An 8,805-nucleotide genomic window follows, 5' to 3' on the forward strand; every position below is an offset into this window, starting at 1 on the left:
CCGGGCAAGGGGAGAGCCGGAGCCTCGCCCAGGTGGGAGCCAGCTTGGCTCTCGTGTCCCAGAGCCCAACGGCCGGGCCTGGCCTCCTGCTCCCGGCCCAGCGCTTCCTTACGACCCTCCGTGTCTCTTACACACGCCTGCTCGCGGCTGCGTGTTCTGGAGGTTCACACGTGGTTGCTGGGCGTCTGTGATCCACACGGAAACCAGGGCCCCCTCCGCAGCCCGTGTCAACTTCAGAGAAAAGCAATGTTCTCGCTGCTGGCAGAACGCCAGCACCCAGATGCCAGTCGCCAGCCCTCCCTTCATCAGGAGGCCGAGAGGTGGGGGGTGGGGGGCGGGCAGCCCTGCCCCACATCTGTCAGGGCCTCCCAGGGCCAGAGCTGGTCGGCCCAGACTTCTCCTCGATCTTTTCTCTGAAGTGCTCCCAACCCTCTCTCTCTCCCTCTCTCTCTCCCCTCTTCCTCCCTCCCGCCCTCCCTCTCCTTGCCTCCCAGACCACGGGCTGCTGCTACCAGCTTCTGACCACAATGCACTTCAGCTCCCATCAAGGAGCGTGGTCGACCCTGCGGGAGCGTGCTCCTGGCAGCAGCGGGCAGAGCCGGGATGGCATCCGACAGGGCACCCAACATTTCCCCCCTCTCCCCCCGACAAAGGGGCATCTGGCCCAGTACGTCCACAGTGTCGAGACCCAGAAACCCTGCTCCAAGCTGGCCTATTGGTCCCCCCGCCCACAACACCGGCTCCTTAACCTACACGTCACCGTTCAGTGACCTGTCCGTTGTCCTCTAGGGACCGTGACTCTCCAAAGACTGTCCATCTTTACCGCGTGTCCCTTTCTTGGGTGTTTGTCTAACGTCTGGAACAGGCAGGTGCTCTCTACGTGGTGGTGAGAGAATGGATACAAGAACCTTTCAAACGAGTGAGCAAGGAGACTGGCTACTGTTAGGAGAGCTGTGACACCCAACCCCTGCACACGGATTATGCTTTCGCGTTATGATACCGGGACTAAAACGACTTTTTAAATGAACGTTATTCTATGCCCTTTTCTTTAAGATAAGAAGAAATTATAGAATCTTCCAGGAAGCATATGTCACGTCTCCAAAAGCTGTGGAATCACAGGCTGATTTCTGCATTTGCATCCCATGGTCAGGAATAGCCGTCTTCCGTGTTCACCTAGGAAGAACCTCCTTTGCCAACCTCCCGGCCCAGCAGTGATCAGCAAGTCAATACCATGTCATCAAGAACAGCCATTCTCACTAACCAGCGTATGGGAGTCTCATCTGTAAAGCTCTTTGTACATCTACGAGCTACTGTTAAATATTAAGGCCGTCATCTCTATATATAAAAGCCTAATTAACTGAATGACCGGACCCCACCTGTGCATGAATTCATGCACCGGGCCTCTAGTATTTAAATATAGGCATTTCATCTTAAAGTTTCCAGTTCTCATTCTAATAATAAAGAAAATGAAACCAGAGAATATTTTTATAATTTCTCTTCAACACTCTGCCCCCCACCCTACCCAATCCTGGGTAGATCAGAGCATTCTAGATCTAATTGTAATTACAGTCAGAGAGCTGGACACAGATAGCTGCATAGAAGGCTAGGTAGGTAGGTAGGTAGGTAAATGATGATAGGTGATAGATGATAGATAAATAGATGATAGATAGATTATTTATATAGGAGATATGTATACAGTTGGCCCTTGAACAACATGGGGGTTAAGCGTCCTGACCTCCAGGCTGTTGAAAATCTGAACATGACTTTTGACTCCACAGAAATGTAACTTCTAAGGCCTACTATTCGTGGGAAGCCTTACTGAGAACAGACAATGAAATAAGCCAGAGAAAAGAAAGAGCTATTGATAAAATCATTAGCAAGAGGAAGTACAATTCCCGTGCTGTATTTATCAGCAACGTAAGTCTCCACCCTCTGTTTATAAGATGAATCGTGTGCCGGCACCTGCACCAATATTGTCTGTGTGATACGAAGCCCTGTAGCAGCTATCACTCCCACGAGGCATCAAAAATTAAAAGATAATGTGAGGAAGAAGCTCGTATTTACAGGCCTAACGATTCGTGCATTGACAACGAAGACACAGCAATATGACCGCTGAATGGTAACCCAGTGTGATCGATACGACTGCCTCACGGTCGTAAGGAACTCTCTCTTCCATCGCTTTGAAGTGACGGAATCCAAGGTCTAGGAACGCAACAACCAGACTTTGAGGAATGTTAAATGCCAGGGTGTCGGGAACCGCATCCTTCACACCGAAGCCGGTCACATCCATGGGCTCTAAGCACCTTGAAACCAGGACGCCTGTCTGTCCGGCCCACGGAGCACCGGCCAGGAGCACGCAGGAAGCCGTCCCCGACACTTGAGAAGGAGAGTGCGCGTCCTGGCCTGCGGCGGTTTGCAGGTGGTGTGGGTCTGGGATCCTGCCCCTCCCGGAGCCGTGCAGGGCTTTCTGCTATAAATGAGCTCCTCGCCCTGCTTGCTGGGAGCCAGGTCTGTGCCCATCTGCTGCCATTGTTTCTCCACGCTTCCCAGCGACGGTGCCTGGCGCGCGGGTATCCTTCGGTGGGTCATCACGGCATCTGTCTGCCCACCTTGTGGAGGCCCCGTCTCAGTTCACCAGGCAGCAGCTGCTGGGCCATCTCGCTCCCCTCCATCACTGCCCGGCCCCGCCCCGCGAGCTGCTGGCAGGAGCCGTCCTTCCACTGCGCGGGGCTGGCTGCGCTCCAGGGCCTGGCTTCTGGGCTCCTCGCCTCCAAGCTAATGTCCTGGAGCGATGTTTTCAGCCAGATGCGTCGCCCACAAGAAGCCCAGGCCCGTGGGTGTGTACAGGACACAGACAACCCTCCCTGCACGGCATCTACTAGGAGCGGTTTCTGTTTGAGCAGGAAGCCACCGGGAGCCACATTAATAAGAGAGGAAAGCTCTCAGTGCGTAAAGACTGGACTTCCAGGAACCCCGCCGCATCCGAGTTCATGCACAAGGGGCGCGGGAGCACCGCACAGAGCCGCGAGCTCAGCTCGGCTTCCTTCCCAGGCGCTACCCGAGGGCTCGGAGCCGCGAGACGCAGCGGGTCACGTGCAGCGTATCGTCCACGATGCTCTGAGCCCCAAGCGTGCATATCGATGGGATTGCTCGGAGCTCCGTCTTCTGCCCCCTTTGTCTACTTCCCTTGTCATAAAATCAAAGGTGGTGAAACTCAGCTTGCACCCCCACAGGCACAAGGCATCCAGAGCTGTGATGTCAAGGTCATGGCCTTCCTTTCAGCTCTTTTCCTGACCTTCTCACTCACTTACATAAACTAGATGATTTTTTAAAAGATGACATTTCGCCCTGACCGGTTTGGCTCAGTGGATAGAGTGTCGGCCTGCGGACTCAAGGGTCCCAGGTTCGATTCTGGTCAAGGGCATGTGCCTCGGTTGCGGGCACGTCCCCAGTGTGGGGTGTATAGGAGGCAGCTGATCGATGTTTCTCTCTCATCGATGTTTCTGGCTCTCTGTACCTCTCCCTTCCCCTCTCTGAAAAATCAATAAAATATATTTTTTTTTTAAAAAATGATGGCATTTCTGCTCTGGCAGCTGTGGCTCAGCTGGTTGGGTGTCGTCCTGTGCACCACAAGGTCTCGGCTCGATTCCAGGTCAGGGCACACGCCCGGGTCATAGGCTCAATTCTCAATCGGCTGCAGGAGGCAGCCGATCGGTGTTCCACTATCATATCAATGTTTCTCTTTCGCTCTCCCTCTCCCTTCCTCTCTCTCTCTAACAATCAATAAAGAAAATATATTTTTAAAAGTTTACGTTTCTAAGCCTTGCAAATGTATGTGTGGCACACACGGGGTCTAAATGACATCAGCGCACAGAGCCTCACCAGCAGGAAGCGCACAGTTAGAGACACCCATCCCAGGGAGGGCATCCAGGAGGCGAGAGCCGCTCTCCTCGTCCCCACCTCCCCTGCCCCCATCTCTGCAAAGGTCCTGGGAGCCAGGAGAGAGAAGCAGGGCGTCCGGGCAGCCCGGTGATGGCCAGGAGGTCCTGACAGAGGTAGAAACGGGATTTCCTGAGAGCCACTGGGGCCGGACATTGTGCCAAGCCATTGCACCCGTCAAAAATAAACAAAGCCAGGTACGAGCACGGCCAGGACAGAGTTGAATCGGTCACATCCCGTTCCGTAGGCAAAGGGCCCAGTGAACACTGAGCTCAGAGAATGGGAAGACGGGGGGGGTGAGCAGGGACCCGGCCGAGTCACGAAAATCACAACAAGCAGAACGCGGGGCTGGTACGGACCATCTGGGTCTGGTAACTGGTTTATCCAAGTCGGGCTCCTCCCCTGCCCCCTCCCCGAGGCGAGGGGACAGGGACCCTGTCTGCAGGTGTTGGCAGGAGCCAACAGTGAATTCCGGGGGCCACCTGGCCTTTCTCGGCGGGTACTGTGGGGGGTTGGTGTCATCCGAGGGGTGGGCCCTGCGCCGTTAGGACGATGTCAGTGGTTGGTCAAGTCTACAGCCAAGGCCGAGACCTGGCAGAGTTTGGTCAAGGAGGAACGTCTTTGTCCTGTGTCAGCCATCGCCACACCCCCCCCCCCACCCCTGATGGAGGTGCTGTTGTTTCTATTTAGCAGATAACAAACCTGAGACCAAGAGCGCGAGGTGCCCGAGTCCAGCCCGAGGGGCGGCGGTGGGCTTGGCGGCAGACCTTCCATCTCCACGCGGCGGGCGACAGGGGGGCTCCCGGGGGCACGGCCTTCAGAACCGGAAGCTCCGGGTGAGGGGGTCACCTGCCTGGGAATTGGAGGTCGGTGACAAGGAGCCGCAACCTGACTCACAGCAGCGCCCAAGCACTGAGCAGCCACCTCTCCTCACGGTGTACGTGGTTACACACACCGAGCTGGGCGCACACGTGGCAGGAAGTGAGCAGGTGTCCGCCGGCTCCGGCCAGGTGAACGAGGCGATGGGACACAGGAGGAAGGAAGGAAGGGCTTCCTCACACGCCACTCAGACCAGCTCCAAAGAGCGTGCTTTTCCGTCAGTCCTACCGCGGGTTTCTCGGCAGAGATCGTGGCGACATCATGTGATAAACTTCCCCGTTTCTTCCGCGTTCCGAGATGTGCCCGCGTCCTCGCCTTCCAGAACCATCTGCCGAGCCAGCCCTCTCGTCCCTGCGCGTCACAGGCTGTTCCTCGGTGTGAAGTCCTTTCGGCCTGAGAGGGGCAGGTGCTGGACGAATGAACCGTTATCCCTGTCGGCGGGAAAGGATGCTCTAGTTGGAGCTGCTCTTCCTTGCAAACCTCCGCCTTGCGGGGCAGAGCGCCCTGCCGGGCGTGTGAAATCGGGGAAGACAGCGTGACGGTGGAGGCAGGTCAATTGCAGGACAACTGGCTCCAGTTTGCACTCCCACCGGCTGTGCCATCCTCGCCTGCAGCTCTCACCGTGCAGTGGTGGCGGCGGCTCGTGAGCGCTTCCAGGACGACCCCTCTCAGCCTGACCCCCCAACCAAAGCCCCCTGGGCCGGAGTGGCCGAGCCTGACGGGGGACAGACACCCTCCACGCACATCGCCCTCCGCACGCCGGGGTCAGCCTTGGTGACCGCCATCAGGCCGCTGAGCTGTGTCACTGCAAAATGAACTTGAACTCTCGGAACACCACGAACTTAGCACAGGGCATGGGGCAGAGACGAGGGCAGGCCGCTGGGCTGGGCGCACCCAGGCTGCTTCCGGAGTGAGAGCCCATTGTGCTGTCAGATGTCCGGGTGCTGTGGGACCCTGGATGACGGAGACACCTGTGGGAACTCCTTCCCACCAGTGCCTACACACACCCACACCCACAGAACACACGTGTGTGTGCATGCACACACCTATAGAACACACGCGTGCGTGCATGTGCACACCCATAGAACATACTCGTGTGCACATGCCCCATAGTACATATGAATGCATGCACACATACCTATAGAACGCAAACACGTCACACCCACAGAACATATACATGTCACACCCATAGAACACACATGTGCATGCATGCGCACACCCATAGAACATACTCGTGTGCACATGCCCCATAGAACATACATATGAATGCATGCGCACATACCTATAGAACGCACACACATCACACCCACAGAACATATACATGTCACACCCATAGAACACATGCACGTGCACACACCCCATAGAACACATACGTGTGCACACATGCACACACATGACCAGCACAACCTCTTTCAGTCACTTCCCATTGTGTTAAGACTGCACGCCCACCCCTGCGTCGCTGGGGACTCCGCTCTCCACTGGGCTCTCAGACCAGGTCCAACTCCTCAGTTCCTCGAGCGTCACCCTCTCCTTCTCCTGCTGGACCCGCGCTGCTCTCCCTCCTGTACCCCCGTTGCTCTCCCTCCTGCACCCGCCCTGCTCTCCCTCCTGTACCCCCCCTGCTCTCCCTCCTGCACCCCCGCTGCTCTCCCTCCTGCACCCCCGCCTCCTCCCTGCCCGGCCAGCCCCAGGCTGCTTCCGGAGTGAGAGCCCATTGTGCTGTCAGATGTCCGGGTGCTGTGGGACCCTGGATGACGGAGACACCTGTGGGAACTCCTTCCCACCAGTGCCTACACACACGCACACCCACAGAACACACGTGTGTGTGCATGCACACACCTATAGAACACACATGTGCATGCATGTGCACACCCATAGAACATACTCATGTGCACATGCCCCATAGAACGTACATATGAACGCATGCGCACATACCTATAGAACGCAAACACGTCACACTCACAGAACATATACATGTCACACCTATAGAATACATACACGTGCACACATCCCATAGAACACATATGTGTGCACACATGCACACACATGACCAGCACAACCTCTTTCAGTCACTTCCCATTGTGTTAAGACTGCACGCCCACCCCTGCGTCGCTGGGGCCTCCCCTCTCCACTGGGCTCTCAGACCAGGTCCAACTCCAGTTCCTCGAGCGTCACCCTCTCCTTCTCCTGCAGGACCCGCGCTGCTCTCCCTCCTGCACCCCCGTTGCTCTCCCTCCTGCACCCCCGTTGCTCTCCCTCCTGCACCCCCGCTGCTCTCCCTCCTGTACCCCTGCTGCTCTCCCTCCTGCACCCCCGCCTCCTCCCTGCCGGGCCAGCCCCGTCCTTCCTGCCTCAGCACCGGTGCCTTTGCGATGACCAGCCTCCCCGACCCCCACGCCTGCGTGCACTGCCCCCAGGGGTGGACCCGCGCATTTCCCACTCATGGTTGTCAGTGCTCGTGCCAAACACTGGGCTCTGGGTGCTGGCATGTTCCTCCTGGTCACCCTCCATTACCACGGCCCCGCCCAGCGGTGAGCACACGATACACAGGAGATCAGTACGTATGTGCTGGGGACACGGGAAATGCGCTAAACACGGTGTCGGACCGTCACAGGACCGCCTCCTCTGCTGGCCCCGTTCGCAGCCTCCACTCCAGCGGGCTCCCCGGGAGAGAGCCCCTCTAGAATACGGTGTGTGCACCCCACACTGCAGCTGTGTGCTCACCACTCCCTGTACCACAGCAGAGGGAGGCAGGCCCTGCACTGCACCTTTCTGCCCAAAGGGGTGCTTGCTGGGCTCCCACAGCGAAGCCCAAAGCCCCGGGCCTCACCCACAGCAGGTGTTTCTAACGTGTCAGCAGGACAGCTGCCCCTGCGGCCGCTCTCCTGGGCCTGTGGACGCGTCTCCTCCCTGTGTCTGCGCCCCAACCGCCCTCCCTCTAAGGCAGTGATGGCGAACCTTTTGAGCTCGGCGTGTCAGCATTTTGAAAAGCCCTAACTTAACTCTGGTGCCGTGTCACATAGAGAAATTTTTTGATATTTGCAACCATAGTAAAACAAAGACTTATATTTTTGATATTTATTTTATATATTTAAATGCCATTTAACAAAGAAAAATCAACCCAAAAAATGAGTTCGCGTGTCATAGGTTCGCCATCACTGCTCTAAGGACACCGGTCACATCAGTCCAGGGCCCACCGTGTACAGCCTGGCCTGCCCCTTTGAAGCACATGCCCACATACAGTCACACGCTAAAGTCCAGGGGTAGGACTTCAACCTGGGAAGCGGGGGCGGGGCCGCACACCAGCCATGACAGGATCTGTTTGGGGTTGAAGCCTGGCCTCTTACACTCGGAGGCATCGCGATGCCGCTGAGAACAGGCTGTTCTCTGCTTCGCACGCAGGACCTGGGCGTCCGTGTTCCCTGTGGGGGTCACCCTGGTCACTCACACGTCCCCAAGGGCCGCATGGGGAGTGGAGCCCGTGACTCCTGGACCAAGCGCCACCCAACCCGAGGCACCAGATCAGACAACGGAAGCCCGACCTCCAGGCAAATGGAACCAGAAAGATGCCGCCTGGGTGCCCGCCCTGGCGCTCTGTGCCTCCCTCCACGACTCCCTCCGCGACTCTGAACAATGTGCGTACTGTTGTCCTGCCCTGGTTGTGTTGGGGTTTCGGGGGGGGGCGGGGGGGTGCGGAAATGTTGTTTTGTTTTTTCCAATTACAAAATGGGGCCAAGAACACCAATGGGGGGGGGAAGGGGGACATATGTATTACCGTCAACAATAAAGATTTTAAAAAGAAAAAAGAGCATTGCTTTGTGAAGCACTTTGTGAATCACGGATGCCCAGACTCGTCCACATGAAAGTCTTCAAAACGTTCCGTGTCAGAGTCTTTGGAAGCTGTCTGGGCCGCATGCCTTGCGTTTTTCTCCTCTTTCAGTTCATCTCTGATCGCTGTGCTGAGCTCATTTGAAGCAGATGGACTCG

Source organism: Myotis brandtii, unplaced genomic scaffold (assembly GCF_000412655.1).
Source record: "Myotis brandtii unplaced genomic scaffold, ASM41265v1 scaffold433, whole genome shotgun sequence".
NCBI lineage: Eukaryota > Metazoa > Chordata > Mammalia > Chiroptera > Vespertilionidae > Myotis > Myotis brandtii.